The sequence below is a fragment of the Schistocerca cancellata genome, chromosome 2 (assembly GCF_023864275.1).
Source record: "Schistocerca cancellata isolate TAMUIC-IGC-003103 chromosome 2, iqSchCanc2.1, whole genome shotgun sequence".
NCBI lineage: Eukaryota > Metazoa > Arthropoda > Insecta > Orthoptera > Acrididae > Schistocerca > Schistocerca cancellata.
In genome coordinates, this window is record NC_064627.1 from 189,319,359 (window position 1) to 189,337,729 (window position 18,371).

General features: G+C 44.0%; 1 protein-coding gene and 1 pseudogene across 1 annotated transcript in view; both read left to right on the forward strand.

The window, feature by feature from the left end:
- Positions 1 to 18,371, forward strand: part of LOC126152346 (uncharacterized) — a 349,747-nt gene that overhangs the window by 241,235 nt on the left and 90,141 nt on the right. The window lies entirely within an intron of this gene.
- On the forward strand, positions 10,300 to 10,417 carry LOC126163559 (5S ribosomal RNA; annotated as a pseudogene).

Below are 18,371 nucleotides of genomic sequence, written 5' to 3' on the forward strand. Positions count from 1 at the left end.
CGGAGTATAAAAGTAGATGTAGATGTAGATACAGATCTATCGGTGAGCGAGCGGTTGTATACGATTGCTAAGTAGGGAGCTATTGTGTCAGCGTAATCTGAAAGGAACCTAATCGGTATACAATCTGGATCTGAAGACTTGCCCGTATCAAGCGATTTGAGTTGTTTCGCAACCCCTAAGGTATCTACTTCTAAGAAACTCATGCTAGCAGCTGTTCGTGTTTCATATTCTGGAATATTCCATTCGTCTTGCCTGGTGGAGGAATTTCGGAAATCTGCGTTCAATAAGACCGTGCAAAGTCCGTGCAAAGTCCGAGAGATGGTAGCACCGGCGCGTATCGAGGTCATGTTTAGTTGGTAGCAACTTTGGAAAGAACCATAGAGTAAATATCTCTGGAGTTAGCACTGCGTTCTGCGCATGTCGTCAACATTAAACCAGGATTGTCACGTGTTTTCGGGACTTCGCTGTGCGTGTGTACTTTCTGCAGCGTTTGAAGTTTATAATATAAAGAGTTTTTGTTGTGTTTCACCGTTTGTTGATAGTGTAATAGCGATAATGAATTACTGTTGTTGCTACGGATGTAAAGAGAAATGTGAAAGGAGGGACAGTAACTTTTCATGGGTACATACCATGTAGCTCTAATTATTGTTATCATATTAGTAATAGACACTGTATATGTTTAACAATTTTGAGACGCATCGTAGTTAATACTTGATTCTGTAGACCTATTTTTCTACGATTTTATGACTATATAATAGATATTACGGCTCGTACAAAAGCTTACAAACAATCGCTTCCTCTCGTAAATTTGCTAGTGGAACAGGAAAGGGAATGGTTAGTTGCTTCAGCAAATACTATCCTCCATGCATTTATCAGTGACTTGTCGATTATGTATATAGATTACTCAGTCTACTATTTATTTAATAAACTGGAACAAGTACGTAAAATGCGTTAAATAAATACTTCAAAGTGTCACCAGTACGAAAAATTGTGCTTTAAGTCGCAAAAACGAGAAAATAAATACGCAGAAATAGCAGAAAAAAGGACGAATTAACAGGGATATAATCGCTAATGTGTGGCAAATTCGGTGTTTTTCGGACACTTGCCAAAGTATTAGCGTACTGTCAAAGCGTTTTGCAAGACTATCACTGAAAATATGTAGGTCAGGCTCTGTAATACTATAAAGTGCCGTATCATACCGAAAACTACCAAAAATCGAGTGCATCTGAACTGTGACACCTATCACAAAGAAGCAGAATTTAATATCACTTGCCCTTTGAAGTTACGTAGCTGGTTTATTCCCAGTATCAAATGAATACTGTTAAAATGTCTACGCAACATATATAAATAATTCATGACACGTACGAAAAGAATCCGTCTGTACTAGGGATGTAGTGACATTCTAAATATACAGGGTGCTATACGGACAAACACACGACGTCCCGACAACACGTGACCAGGCCGGCAATGTATGTTGACAACACAAATCTGTTCTGCACAGGTGAATGCTCACTCCAGAGATATTAATCTATGGAAAGAACGCACACCAAGTTTCAGCCATATCGGTCTATTTCTTTGTGCTTGGCATTTGTATGAATCAAAGAAGTCGAGTGATTGTCAACTTTCATTTATCGCGCACAGCTTCTTCTTGTTTCTGTCAATGTATACGCCGCAATCCATCTTAAGCAGTTTGTAGATATCTAATCGAAAGTAGGCTTATTGATACCCTTACCACCTTACCATACGTCCCGAGTTCTCCCGGACAGCACTGGTCCTGTATTGCTGTCCAGGGTAACATCCTGTGGTTCCTGCCCAGCATTTTTTTATAGGTTTAATATTTTTGGCATCGCGATTTTAAACAGTCTCGTTCCTCTCTCAGTCGACCTTGAAGGAGGGCCTAACGCCGTGGGCAGACATGGCTACCGGTTCCCCGCCAATTTTTCATCTAGTCATTTTGAAACTCCCCTTAGAAAAATTAATGATTTACTGTGCTGATAAACCCCTTACATTATTTGATTTTCAAAAAGTTGAGCAGAACTGAACGTACTCAGACATTTCTCTCTTTACTTATTCTGATCAACACTAAACTGACACATAATATTTTTAGCGCAACGCAATCTGACTTTCAAAAATCCCTACAAAAGAATGGCCCTGACTAACAATACCGAGCGAGGTGGCGCAGTGGTTAGACACTGGACTCGCATTCGGGAGGACGACGGTTCAATCCCGCGTCCGGCCATCCTGATTTAGGTTTTCCGTGATTTCCCTAAATCGCACCAGGCAAATGCCGGGATGGTTCCTTTCAAAGGGCACGGCCGACTTTCTTCCCCGTCCTTCTCTAATCCGATGAGACCGATGACCTCGCTGTCTGGTATCCTTCCCCAAAAAAAACAAACAAACTAACAATAACCTATACGTTTCATGAATCACTTACCTCACAAAACTCTTCATTACTCAAACTACTGCAATGCAGCATGCGCCAATACTGGCAGCTGAATAAAAGATTCTAACTACTGAAGGCACTAACTACTGACAGACATAGTTAGCAAATGAAAGATAGAGAACAAACAATGTATTTACCTTAATAATGTCCAAAAGTCATAATGTATATATCAGTTCATGAATCCAGTCTTACAATTTTACTGTCTCTGATGGACACACGTCCAGATCATCCGCTCTCAAAATTCCGCCGTCTCTCTCCCCACATCCACCACTGCTGGTAGCTCACCTCCAACTGCGCAACGCTACGCGCTATCAACAGCCAACTGCCTAACACTACAACAGCAAATTCCAACAATGCAAACCAGCCACAGACTGCACACAGCACAGTCAGTGATTTTCATATAGAGCGCTATGTGGCGTTACCAACATAAAAATCTAAACAGCCTACTTACAATTTGTGTGTGAAGTTAGCTGCCTATACGTTTTTGTATATGTCTCTACGCTCTTACGTGTATTCTTTTTTGTCTTATTAACAATGGGCAGAAGAGAGTGTACAAATGCTTTACATATCTAAGTGAAGCTGGAATTTGTGTCGTTATAATTACGTTGAGTTTGCATATAGCGCACTGATGGTAGCTGCACTATTAGCTGAAATCTAGATCTGCGGTAGGAAAGACAGATCATGTTACGACCAATACTGACGTCCTTTGCGCCCATGCAGCTTCAACACGATACCACAGTTCATCAAGAGTAGTGGTTGGCGTATTGAGACGAGCAAGTTGCTCGGCCACCATTTAACAGACGTTTTCAATTGGTGAGAGATCTGGAGAATGTGCTGGCCAGGGCAGCAATCGAACATTTCCTGTATCCAGAAAGGCCCGTACAGGACCTGCAACATGCGGTCGTGCATTATCCTGCTGAAATGTAGGGTTTCGCAGGGATCGAATGAAGGGTAGAGCCACGGGTCGTAACACATCTGAAATGTAGCGTCCACTGTTAAAAGTGCCGTCAATGCGAACAAGACGTGACCGAGACGTGTAACCAATGACACCCTATACCATCACGCCGGGCGATACGCAAGTATGGCGATGACGAATACACGCTTCCAATGTGCGTTGACCGCGATGTCGCCAAACACGGATGCGTCCATTATGATGCTGTACACAGAACCTGGGTTCATCCGAAAAAATGACGTTTTGCCATTCGTGCACTCAGGTTCGTCGTTGAGTACACCATCGCAGGCGCTTCAAATGGTTCAAATGGCTCTGAGCACTATGGGACTCAACGTCTAAGGTCATCAGTCCCCTAGAACTTAGAACTACTTAAACCTAACTAACCTAAGGACATCACACACATCCATGCCCGAGGCAGGATTCGAACCTGCGACCGTAGCGGTCACGCGGTTCCAGACTGTAGCGCCTTTAACCGCTTGGCCACACCGGCCGGCACAGGCGCTTCTGTCTGTGATGCAGCGACAAGAGTAACCGCAGCCATGGTCTCCGAGATGATAGTCAATGCTGCTGCAAACGTCGTCGAACTGTTCGTGCAGATGGTTGTTGTCTTACAAACGTCCCCATCTGTTGACTCAGGAATCGAGACGTGGCTGCAGGATCCGTTACAGCCATGTGGATAAGATGCCTGTCATCTCGACTGCTAGCGATACGAGGCCGTTGGGATCCAGCACGGCGTTCCGTTTTACCCTCCTGAACCCACCGACTCCATATTCTGCTAACAGTAATTGGATCTCAACCAACGCGAGCAGCAATGTCGCGATACGAGAAACCGCAATCGCGATAGGCTACAATCTGACCTTTATCAAAGTCGGAAACGTAATGGTACGCATTTCTCCTCCTTACACGAGGCATCACAACAACGTTTCACCAGGCAACGTCGGTCAACTGCTGTTTGTGTATGAGAAATCGGTTGGAAACTTTCCTCATGTCAGCACGTTGTAGGTGTCGCCACCGGCGCCAACCCTCTGTGAATGCTCTGAAAAGCTAATCATTCGCAAATCACAGCATCTTCTTCCTGTCGGTTAAATTTCGTATCTGTAGCACGTCATCTTCGTGGTGTAGCAATTTTAATGACCAGTAGTGTATTATTGTATTATAACGTTGTATGCATTTTAATGTTGTTGTCATTCTGTTACTGGGCAAATGGGTACACTGATTCTTGTTGAACATCTGTGTACCAGTAATGCTCTCGGAACGACTGAACGATTCCGTGATGAAGCACATCGCTCTTCATCGGATCTTCTCTATCTCTTCAATTAATCCAACTCACTAACGACCAATACCGAAGAAACGGTAATTCGGTTGGTTGATTTGGTAAGCCGTTTCTTTCGTTGATGATTCATATTTCCTGAAGATTCTCCCATTGAATCTGTCAGTCTTGTGCTTGCTTTTCCTACTAGTTGTTCCAAGCGCCCACACCGCCTTAGGTCACTATTGACTTACCGTAATTATCCACAGTCACCTAGATCTAGACAGGGCTGTAGCTTCTGTAAATTGTTGTGGTATGTGAGAATAAAAGACAGGTCTCACTGTATCACAGCTATTCACTGACGTCGCAGTTATGAATTCACTGTGCTAGGTTTCATTTTGTCGCTACTATTTTCCGGGGAGCTAAGACGTTCCGAAAAGGTACAGATGATGTGTTAAAGTAGAATCTGTTTCACAAATTACTGTCACTCAGATCAGTAGGGTGTCAATGCCTATTGCAAACTGATGAAATCTTCATTCATTCTCTGTAAAGCTGTCTCTGAATATCTGAGTCTCGCTTGCTTACTACTAAATAAATATGGTATTCTCTCGTGGATTCAGAGCTACTGTCAGTTTCATTAACTGTTGCGCGTGTTTTGAGCTACGCATTTCTTTCTTCGTTACCATCATTATCACTACCTTCATCAGTAAACACTATCTACTTTTGTTAATGTCATCGGTATTTCACTGGTTTGTTGCCGTCCTGCATTTTTTTCTTGTCTTATGCTAGTTTCATCTCTACGTGACTACTAGACCCAACATTCTCACTAATCAGTTTTGAATATTTTGGTCTTGGTAATGGAAATGAAATGAGCGTTTGGCGTCATTGGCCGGGAGGCCCCTCGCGGGGCAGGTCCGGCCGCCTTGGCGCAGGTCTTATTACATTCGGCGCCACATTGGGCGACCTGCACGCCGGATGGGGATGAAATGATGATGAACACAACACAACACCCAGTCCCTGAGCGGAGAAAATCTCCGACCCAGCCGGGAATCGAACCCGGGCCCGGAGGACGGCAACCCGTCACGCTGACCACTCAGCTACTGGGGCGGACTTTGGTCTTGGTGTAGCCCACTGCTTTTAACCTCTACTTATTTTTCCAGCGACAAGTCAACTATTCCTGAATGTCGTGGCGGACGCACCACTAACCTGTTCCTTCTTCTGGTTACGGTCTCTTTACTTATCTTTTTAGTTGGTCTTCATTTTGTAATTTATGTGCCCACTTGATTTTTAACTGTCTTTGATAGTAATACATTTCAAATGATTCCAGGCTCTTGTTTCCCGAATGTCCAGTGGTCCACGTTTTACTTACGTACAGTACTGTTCTCCCGATGTACGCTTGCAGGAATTTCTTCCTCTCAGTGTTCGATACCAACAGAATTCTTTTGTTTTTATTTAATCTGGAAGCCTGAAGTTCAAATCCCCGTGCGGCTAAAAGGTTTAAATTTTCTGTGGCTTTCCTTAACCGCTTTTCTTTTTAGCAGCGACAATTTTTAACGCCAATCCGGCCTCCTTTTAAGAAAAAAAGAAAAAAAAATCACCATCCACTCACTCTAAAGTGTTTTCTTTTTTCTTTTTAGTTGCAGGCAAATTTTAAATAATGGGGCGCTTCTTCTTTACCTTTCTCTCGCCATAATATTGACGATATTCTCTTAGTAGTATCTTTTGACTAGGAGCGATGGGTATCCCTATGATCTTTTAACATTGTGAGTATATTTTAGACATTCCTTCACTAATTTTAATCTCCGCAAAAAGTGGTGACATTGTACGTTACTTTTTACCACGTAGATTCTCTTGATGATGCGGCTTAAAGCCGCGAAACCATTCGTGTTTTAATAAACAACAATTTTACCAGCTGTGAGAGGAGTTCTTCCTAACATCCAGCCTTTGATCAGCTGAGGTTGCCCGGAATATAAAATAGTTTATATTGTAATCATAAAGTGCAGATGATACTTCTTGTTCTTTCAGTATTTATGGACTGAATGACAGTTTTACTTAAGGATGACTTATTCTAGATATTACTTTCAGTGGTTTGTGTCCCTTTTCCACGTTCTCATGACAGCTGCTGTGCCGTGCAGGTTGGCAGAAGCTGGAATCGAACATGCACTTCTTACATTCACTGGTTTCACTTTCTCTACAGCTTTTTTATGGCTGCCTTGAACAATAGACTTTCTTGGTTTGCAACTTTGTTGTTTGTAGCTTACGAAGTCTCTCTGTGGATGTTCACGTTTTGCAGTCGATGATGTGTTGTCTTTTCATTTACATTCTTCTGTCTTAGCGATAGTTCCAATGACAGCAACCCGAAGAAAAATATTTTCTGTGTCTGTAATGGTCAAAACATGTGTTGCCGACTCTAAGTGTGGACGGTCTAAAAATGAGAATCGGGTCTGGCGAATGAGCATTCCAGGTTGCAGTAGACAAAAAACAAAAATAATTTATGGATTTATGATGTTTAGTTCGCAGTTAGAGCATCTGAGTATCACTTATATCTACGCTCCAGCCCCTAAACCTAGTTACTGAAATGGGAATAAAACTCATTGCCATATACGTATTGTATTCCAGCCCTTGGTAGCCATGTCTTTCAGACGCAGGCTGGAAGTCATTTCCGTGCCAGCTCAAGGAACACATAGGCTCATGAAATAAGTTCTTCGCTTCTGGCAGTATACCTGAAACATGGCAACAATGCAGAATATGTTTGGCGACTCTGTATCACTCTTTTTTTTTAAAAAAAAGGATTTCCTATTGGTTTCAGATGTTAGAATTTTTTATTGCAATTTCGGCATTAAGCCATTTTGAAGCATAACATTTTCATATCGATGGTAGGCAACGAAAACCTCGTAACTCTATTTCGTTAAATTTTGCAGGTGAAGCAAAAGCGGTTTCTTAAAAAACGATATGAAGTGGTAAAGAAAGTCGCTACATGTTTAATTCTATAGTAGAAGCCTAGTTATTGACAGATTAGAGAAATCCATGCTCTTTCAAATCTCTCTTTGATTATGAAGTTACTGGTTACTGAAATTATGAGTTCTCAGAGACAGATGGAGTTATGAGTATTTTATTGCCTACCATCGATATCTTTATCTCTGTCTGTAAGACAAATTCTTATGCTTCAGAATGATTTTAATATCGAAAATGCAATCTCAGAATACAATTCGAACAGCTGGAAGCAAGATAAAATCCTTAAAATTTTTTATAGAAGCTGTGGACCCATACCACAAGAACATAATCATGATGTTGCTTCCTAAATAGCACACTTGTCATTTCCATCGAATAATCTGAATGGTTTTCATTTACGGCATACATCAGGTTATCAGTGTTATGATTTTGAGTCCAGAGAGGCAGTTCCATGCTTCCTCAAGACATATACATAGTTTACAATTTTAATACTTGAATTATTGTGTTAATTCTTTAACTTAAGAGTATACATATTGATGACTAGCTTTTTACATTTAAAATTTTTAATTTTCGTCCATAATTACATTAAATACTCAAAAGAAAATATTTGTTGTCCCTAGAAGCCGTCAGATAAACGACCTGCAGCAACTAGTAGGTGGTCGGATTAGCTGTTTAGTAATATGAATGAAACTAGCACCTTTTCATTATTTTGCAGTTCATTGTTTACAAGACATACATTGCCCAATAGTTGTATTTTGCTTCCCTTTTCCTGAAAGATCTGAAGATGGTGATTGTTGACCAAAATCGATAGTATGACAATAAGTTGTTTATGGTCACCTACTTGAAATAAAGAAAAATTTTGTGCTTCGTTGATCACTGTCTTTCTTAGAGACTATGTTGCATCTTGTAAATAATAAAATTAATAGAAATGGTTAAAGCTGGCGGTGAAGTGCTGTGTTATGGATGTAATTCGTTTTAAGCTTGTTTATATGGGACAGAGTCGTTTCAATTTCTCATAGTCACGGTTTTATGCATGCTTACAGTAGTCAATCGGTTTCTGCACGCCCGGTGCGTGTGTCCCACTGACATCTGAGAGAAATGGTGCAACGGTTAAATCGCTTGGCTTTCATGTAATAGGAATGCCGTTTAAATCCCTCGCTGGCCATCTAGATTTGTAGTTTATGTTATTTCCCCAATCATTTAAAGGCAAATATGGGGTCATTCTTTTGAAAAGGGCATGGCCCATTTCCTTCTCCATATTTGTCCTGTCACATCTTGTACTTCACTTGTAATGAAGTAGGTATAGCGGAGTGTTATATTCTAATCTTACTTAATTTCAACTGTCTGCCTCTGTCTCGCTTCCTCTCTCTTAACATATGTCTATAATGTATTTTTCTCATAGGGGAAACGGTTGTTAGTTTTGCAGAATTAATGCTTGAGAAATACCACAAAACTGTCGAACATCGGTTCCTGACGATACGGGAGTTTTTAAATTTATCAGCAGAATCTATATCTGGATCGCCAGTTGTATTTATACATGTGCTTTTAAATAGTAAAAATGCAAAGTGTTTATAAATGTGCTTTTAAGTAGTAAAACTGCAAAACGTGACCACAAATATGGCTTGATTACACATAGTCAGTTGTTTAAATTCGAACGTAGTGAGTTATCATGATTGGTGTTCGTGCAGTGTACTGAAATATTGCATCCTGTCCTTTCGTTTAAATTGGTTATACTCTTTTTGTCTGCTAATATCCTAGAATGTGAAGTCAAGCATAATATTTTCATTTTCGCTGGCATGGGAAGGCATATATAAAGTACGTTACTTCGTTTAACTCTTTATAAACGGTTAAGTGTTTGTTTTTAAATGTTTATTTGTGAAATGGACTCTGTGTATATCTTTTGTTTATGTGATGCCCTCTGAATGTTATGCAAAGCTACTGAAAGAATCTGGAACACGCAGCCTTTTAATTCTGATCACTTAAATTCCTGACTCTTCATCTTGGAAGAACTACTCTGCTACACATGCGTACAATCTACTCTGGGTTACAGTCAAGATGATGATGTACTAGGTACTGATGTAAACAAATTATTGTTGTAGTGAAACATTTAATGCGTTTTACTATCATTATTATGAAGTCATAGGCATACATGGTACGTTAAAAGTGAAGGCAACGATGAATTATGTTGAAGATGGGGAAAGCGAGGGTGAGAAAGCCAAAAGAGACGAAATGCAATCAACAGTGTATATCCCCTCACTCCATGAGACACTGCTAATGGATATGGCATCTAGAATGGAGCACTGGGGTTACAGGCTGCTTTTTTTTTGTTTTTTTTTTTTTAAAAAAAAGATTACTCAAAATTACGTCGTTGAGACATTAAAGTTCAGTGTTCCTCCCTTCAGGGGCCAACGACCTTGCCGCAGTGGGTACCGAAGTTAAGTGCTGTCGGGCTTGGCTACCACTTGGATGGATGGCCGTCAGCTATTGGCTTGTGAGGCCGATGGAGGAGCTACTTGACAGAGAAGTAGCGGCTCCGGTCACGAAAGCTGACAACAACAGGGAGAACGGCGTGCTGATCACATCCCCCTCCATAACCGCATCCAGTAACGCCTGTGGGTGAGTGACATGGTCGGCACCGTCGAGCCTTCCGAGGCCTGTTCGGACTGAGTTTAGTTAAGTTCAGTTCCTCTCTTCGTGTTCTTATGCAACGGTCTTGCCGCAGTGGATACACCGGTTCCCGTGAGATCACCGAAGTTAAGCGCTGTCGGGCGTGGTCGGCACTTGGATGGGTGACCATACAAGCCGCCATGCGCTGTTGCCATTTTTCGGGGGGCACTCAGCCTCGTGATGCCACTTGAGGAGCTACTCGACCGAATAGTAGCGGCTTCGGTCAAGAATACCATCATAACGACAGGGAGAGCGGTGTGCTGACCCCACGCCCCTCCTATCCTTATCCTCCACTGATGATGACACGACGGTCGGATGGTCCCGGTAGGCCACTCGTGGCCTGAAGACGGAGTGCTTCGTGTTCTTATGCTGCGGGGCACTGTGGAGGGATATGTGTTTAAACCAAGTCATTGGTGCACTATCTCGTGGCTCGCAGCTCTAAGCTATTATGCATCGTCTCGCTGCCTGCCAGGTGCTGGCGATGATAATTTCTACTTTCTGCAGGTTTCTGCACTGCTCCAGTGTAGGTTAGTGACCCCTCTTAAGGAACAAATATTGCGGCATGATTACAGAAACATAGAGAAGTGGCTGTACTCATGGTCAGAATATATGGTTGGAAGCTGATAATGACGGAATCGTATCGAAACACAAAGTGCCATATTGTATAAAATAAAACAGAGTCGTGACAGCTTCAGAAGAGCAATGTATCATTACGTTGCAAAATAACTGGCAGTTTGATGCCATTCTACTACTGTATACATCATCAGCTTGGAGCTACTAACTGAAGCACTGTTGTAACTGCGAAGACCGCTATTGCCGCGTTAGTTCCGGAGCGTCAGCCGCTAGAACGCACAGGTGCGGTTGCGTTGGAATTCCTGTTTGCAGAATTTCCGTCTGAGCCGGCTACCGCCCGGGGTGCGGGCGCACCAGACACTCCTTGTAGTCTGGGCCGCAATTGCCGCCAATTTCACGCTCGCTACTAAGTAGCAGCTCGGCCGCTGCATCCGGCGACCGCTGCGGTCAGGGCGCGCTCCGCCGGCTGTGGGACACGGTTTTTGCGACAGCCCTGTTGCAGTTCCGCTGCGCTGCATCTGATGGACCTGACAGCGGTCGTCACGGCCTGCAACTCGCTGGTCGCAGTAGTGTCAAGCGGCTTTCAGCTACACTCCTGGAAATGGAAAAAAGAACACATTGACACCGGTGTGTCAGACCCACCATACTTGCTCCGGACACTGCGAGAGGGCTGTACAAGCAATGATCACACGCACGGCACAGCGGACACACCAGGAACCGCGGTGTTGGCCGTCGAATGGCGCTAGCTGCGCAGCATTTGTGCACCGCCGCCGTCAGTGTCAGCCAGTTTGCCGTGGCATACGGAGCTCCATCGCAGTCTTTGACACTGGTAGCATGCCGCGACAGCGTGGACGTGAACCGTATGTGCAGTTGACGGACTTTGAGCGAGGGCGTATAGTGGGCATGCGGGAGGCCGGGTGGACGTACCGCCGAATTGCTCAACACGTGGGGCGTGAGGTCTCCACAGTACATCGATGTTGTCGCCAGTGGTCGGCGGAAGGTGCACGTGCCCGTCGACCTGGGACCGGACCGCAGCGACGCACGGATGTACGCCAAGACCGTAGGATCCTACGCAGTGCCGTAGGGGACCGCACCGCCACTTCCCAGCAAATTAGGGACACTGTTGCTCCTGGGGTATCGGCGAGGACCATTCGCAACCGTCTCCATGAAGCTGGGCTACGGTCCCGCACACCGTTAGGCCGTCTTCCGCTCACGCCCCAACATCGTGCAGCCCGCCTCCAGTGGTGTCGCGACAGGCGTGAATGGAGGGGCGAATGGAGACGTGTCGTCTTCAGCGATGAGAGTCGCTTCTGCCTTGGTGCCAATGATGGTCGTATGCGTGTTTGGCGCCGTGCAGGTGAGCGCCACAATCAAGACTGCATACGACCGAGGCACACAGGGCCAACACCCGGCATCATGGTGTGGGGAGCGATCTCCTACACTGGCCGTACACCACTGGTGATCGTCGAGGGGACACTGAATAGTGCACGGTACATCCAAACCGTCATCGAACCCATCGTTCTACCATTCCTAGACCGGCAAGGGAACTTGCTGTTCCAACAGGACAATGCACGTCCGCATGTATCCCGTGCCACCCAACGTGCTCTAGAAGGTGTAAGTCAACTACCCTGGCCAGCAAGATCTCCGGATCTGTCCCCCATTGAGCATGTTTGGGACTGGATGAAGCGTCGTCTCACGCGGTCTGCACGTCCAGCACGAACGCTGGTCCAACTGAGGCGCCAGGTGGAAATGGCATGGCAAGCCGTTCCACAGGACTACATCCAGCATCTCTACGATCGTCTCCATGGGAGAATAGCAGCCTGCATTGCTGCGAAAGGTGGATATACACTGTACTAGTGCCGACATTGTGCATGCTCTGTTGCCTGTGTCTATGTGCCTGTGGTTCTGTCAGTGTGATCATGTGATGTATCTGACCCAGGAATGTGTCAATAAAGTTTCCCCTTCCTGGGACAATGAATTCACGGTGTTCTTATTTCAATTTCCAGGAGTGTATAAAGCAGGAGAAGCAACGCCTCAGCTCAAAGTGCAGCGTGTCCAGTTTAACTTGGTCCCCCAAAGTAACTTTTTGTTCAGGAGCAAAATAAAAAAGATATCGAGCAAATGTTCAGCAAGCAGAAAGACACCAACAAGCACCAATGCCGTTCTTCTAACTTTTTCGTTATGAAGATACGCTATGTGATCAAAGTATCCGGACGCCCCCAAAAACATACGTTTTTCATATTGGGTGCATTGTTCTGCCACCTGCTACCATGTATTCCATATCAGTGACCTCAGATGTCATTAGAAATCGTGAGAGAGCAGAATGGAGCGCTCCGCGGAACTCACAGACTTTGAACGTGGTCAGGTGATTGGGTGTCACTAGTGTCACACATCTGTACCGCGAGATTTCCACACTCCTAAACATGCCTAGGTACACTGTTTCTGATGAGATAGTGAAGTGGAAACGTGAAGGGACACATACAGCACGAAAGCGTATAGGTCGACCTCGTCTGTTGACTGACAGAAACTGCCGACAGCTGTGCAGGGTCGTAAGGTGTAATAGGCAGATATCTATCCAGATCATCGCACAGGAACTCCAGACTGCATCAGGATCACCTGCAAGTACTATGACAGTTAGGCGGGTGGCGAGAAAACTTGGATTTCATGGTCGAGCGGGTGCTCATAAGCCGCACATTACGCCGCTAAATGCCAATTGACGCCTCGCTTGGTGTAAAGAGCGTAAAAATTAGACGATTGGACGGTGGAAAAACATTGTGTGGAGTGACGAATCACGGTACACAATGTGGAGATCCGATGGCAGGGTGTGGGTATGGCGTATACCCGGTGAACGTCATCTTCCAGCGCATGTAGTGCCAACAGTAAAATCCCGGGGCGGTGGTGTTATGGTGTGGTCGTGCTTTTCATGGAGGGAGTTTGCACCCCTTGTTTTGCGTGGCACTATCACAGAAAAGGCCTACACTGTTGTTTTAAGCACCTTCTTGCTTCCCAGTGTTTAAGAGCAATTTGGAGATGGTGACTGCATCTTTGAACACAATCGAGCACCTGTTCATTATGCACAGTCTGTGGTAGAGTGGTTATTCGACAATAACATCCCTGTAATGGATTGGCCTGCACAGGATCCTGACCTGAATCCTACAGAACACCTTTGGTATGTTCTGGAACGCCAACTTCGTGCCAGGCCTCACCAATCGACATCGATACCTCTCCTTAGTGCAGCACTCAGTAAAGAATGGGCTGCCATTCCCCAAGAGACCTTCCAGTTCCTGATTGGACGTATGCCTGCGAGAGAGGAAGCTGTCATCAAGGCTAAGGGTGGGCCAACACCATACTGAATTCCAGCATTACCGATGGAGGGCGCCATGAACATGAAAGTTATTTTCAGCCAGGTGTCCGGATACTTTTGATCACACAGTGTAGGATCAGCAGTATGTCTTTTTTAAAATATCATACCATGTTTTTTTTTATTCAGTGACTGACATCTTCTCAATACCTGTTCAAAAATGTATCACAGAGTGCTGATCACATAAATATGACTGAGCCATACCAGCACTTCTCTGGGTAGCTATAAAAAACTATGTGAGAAAAAGTAATGAGACTGATTTTTTATCTACCAAAGTTTTTATTTATTTATTATTCAAATGAAAATATTGCGCCTTCAAAGTAGGTTCCTTCAGTAGCTTCAGTAGCTATACACCAGCTGAGTCGTTCCCAGTCTTGGCAGGAGCTCTAAAAGGCTTCAACTGGTAGGGCCTTCAAAAGTCCAGACTTCTGCTGGTGCCATGGCAGATATCGTGGCATTGTTCTGCTGGAGCGCTGCCTCAAAAAATGGTTCAAATGGCTCTGAGCACTATGCGACTTAACTTCTGAGGTCATCAGTCACCTAGAACTTGGAGCTTATTAAACCTAACTAACCTAAGGACATCACACACATCCATGTCCAAGGCAGGATTCGAACCTGCGACCATAGCGGTCGCTCGGTTCCAGACTGTAGCGCCTAGAACCGCACGGCCACTCTGGCCGGCAGCACTGTCTCCATGAGAGGCTGCCCTGTCTGTCCTGTATGGCTGTGGGCCTGTCTGGAAAGATTTACTAAGCGATGGGCTCGCTACCAATTGCTTTCAACTCCCAACAAGTCATTTCTACATGGTAAGAATCATAAAAATGCCTCATACTTTTAGTGCCCTACCAGGCTCCATCAATGTCTGCTCAGGCCATTAACTTTCTAGAATCTCACTGAAGGTGCGTCAGGTGGTAACAAAATCTTTAATAATTTTCCGTATGCGAAAATTAGGTGAGAGAGTAACCTGTCCTCTCTCAGCTTCACTGAGGCGAGCAGCTCGATGTGTAGTATCGAGGCCCTCACATCTAGAATGGCACTGATGATTGCATCTTGCACTTTCTATTCCATCTTTTTTTGTCCTTCTAAATCAAATTACTGTAAGTTAAATTTGCCCAATTTCCAAATGATAAGTTATTTTTAAGTTTTTATTTATTTGTTAAGAAGTTAAGTATGTGTTAGGTATTTTGACAAATAGCAATGAAAAATATCTTTTTATACAACTTTTTACAAAAATTTAATACAAAAAAACAGTCCATACAAACCATCAACATAGATAAATGTGAATTTAAATGAACTTCAACTTATCTGCTTAAAAAATTAATGGAAAATTTTTGAATTAAGAGTCAAAACAATACATTTATCTATATCAGTCACTTTTAGTTCCTTTCATGGAGTATTTCGAGCTCTCTTCAGGTATATCAGTGGTCTGCATGAGTATTTTTTTTCTTGAATGTAGGCAGCTGCCTGCTTTGCGCTTCTACAAATTAGTTATTATGTTTTACATATTATCGTATCTGAATCCATACATCCCAAACGATGACTAAACTACATACAAGATATCCCAGTAAAACGCACACTGTAGGTCGTTACAAGTGATGCAGAATAGCTAATTTGTAGCAAAATGAACCGTAAGACAGTTGACTAGCTACACCCAGGAAAAGAAATATTCACGTCAACCACTGCTCCACATGGGGTTGAGGATGCAATTCCCAGAAAATAAAAGTTACTTACACAGATAATTGTTTTATTTTGTCTTTTATACCAAATGTCACAAGTTCCAAGTCGCGAAAAAATGACAGGCGTTCTGACTGCTTAATAAATTTATTTGACGTCACTATATGCGTTTCAGTGTGGTTACCGTAATCAGAATCTGGGGTATATTGAAATAACAGAAGAATCGGTACAAACTAAAGAGATGAAATAATGCCAGTTGTTAAATCTCAAACGTTTTGACTGCTTAATAAAGTTATTTAACCTCTCTGTATTCGTTTCAGTGCGTTTACCGTAATCAGAATTTGGGGTACACTGAAATAACAAAAGAATCGGTACAAACTAAAGAGATCAAATAATGCCGGTTGTTCAATCTCACACTTCTCCTGGCTACAACAGAACATAGTCCTTTAGTTTCGTGGCTCAATACTTTATTATTTTTTCTTTCATGCTTCTTTTGATGTTTATTAGGCACTCACTTAGTCAAATATACACTCCTGGAAATGGAAAAAAGAACACATTGACACCGGTGTGTCAGACCCACCATGCTTGCTCCGGACACTGCGAGAGGGCTGTACAAGCAATGATCACACCCACGGCACAGCGGACACACCAGGAACCGCGGTGTTGGCCGTCGAATGGCGCTAGCTGCGCAACATTTGTGCACCGCCGCCGTCAGTGTCAGCCAGTTTGCCGTGGCATACGGAGCTCCATCGCAGTCTTTAACACTGGTAGCATGCCGCGACAGCGTGGACGTGAACCGTATGTGCAGTTGACGGACTTTGAGCGAGGGCGTATAGTGGGCATGCGGGAGGCCGGGTGGACGTACCGCCGAATTGCTCAACACGTGGGGCGTGAGGTCTCCACAGTACATCGATGTTGTCGCCAGTGGTCGGCGGAAGGTGCACGTGCCCGTCGACCTGGGACCGGACCGCAGCGACGCACGGATGTACGCCAAGACCGTAGGATCCTACGCAGTGCCGTAGGGGACCGCACCGCCACTTCCCAGCACTGGTTATCGTCGAGGGGACACTGAATAGTGCACGGTACATCCAAACCGTCATCGAACCCATCGTTCTACCATTCCTAGACCGGCAAAGGAACTTGCTGTTCCAACAGGACAATGCACGTCCGCATGTATCCCGTGCCACCCAACGTGCTCTAGATGGTGTAAGTCAACTACCCTGGCCAGCAAGATCTCCGGATCTGTCCCCCATGGAGCATGTTTGGGACTGGATGAAGCGTCGTCTCACGCGGTCTGCACGTCCAGCACGAACGCTGGTCCAACTGAGGCGCCAGGTGGAAATGGCATGGCAAGCCGTTCCACAGGACTACATCCAGCATCTCTACGATCGTCTCCATGGGAGAATAGCAGCCTGCATTGCTGCGAAAGGTGGATATACACTGTACTAGTGCCGACATTGTGCATGCTCTGTTGCCTGTGTCTATGTGCCGGTGGTTCTGTCAGTGTGATCATGTGATGTATCTGACCCCAGGAATGTGTCAATAAAGTTTCCCCTTCCTGGGACAATGAATTCACGGTGTTCTTATTTGAATTTCCAGGAGTGTATATCTGATGCCTTCTCGCTCTCATTTGTCACTGACGGAAGGAGAAAATCAAAAACAAAAGATTTCGTTAGCCTCATTGTTCTGGTAGAAGTCGTAGTCACTGTATGCAAGCCAGAAACGGGCATGCATTTGTTCAGTATAGTGGTGAGCTTATAAAATAAATAGTTTTTCCTACATTATTTTAGTAGCAACCATTATTGATCGCACGTATGTTTAAGGTCATTCAGAAAGTAGAAATGTGAACATTGCAGATTTGAGATTTTGAGAGAATTATAAAAGAGTATTTCCATTACAGGAGTCCATGATTTTACAATTGAATACTTTTACGACGGCTAAGAACCACTAAATTAAGGACAAATTTTAAAACTTTTAATGTTTCATACCATTACCGGTTTCGAACATTTTGTTTATCTTCAGACGGTTGAACTGAATTTACGAAATATTAATCACTTGGTGAGTGTTTACAGTACAGGAACCAAAATGAAATATAGAAAAGGAATTACAATTCAAGGAGGGAAATTGATATTGTAATTCTGTCAGAGACGGCAATGAACTTTGGGGATCACTTGAACGGAATCAGTGGTTCCTTGACAGGACGTTAAGAGATGAAAGCTAACAAAGGTAAAATAAGAGTAATACAGTGTAGTAAAAAAAAATGGTTCAAATGGCTCTGAGCACTATGGGACGTAACTTCTAAGGTCATCAGTCCCCTAGTACTTAGAACTACGTAAACCTAACTAACCTAAGGACATCACACACATCCATGCCCGAGGCAGGATTCGAACCTGCGACCGTAGCGGTCACGCGGTTCCAGACTGTAGCGCCTTTAACCACTTGGCCACACCGGCCGGCACAGTGTAGTCGAACTGAATTAAATATGGCTACGCTGAGGGAA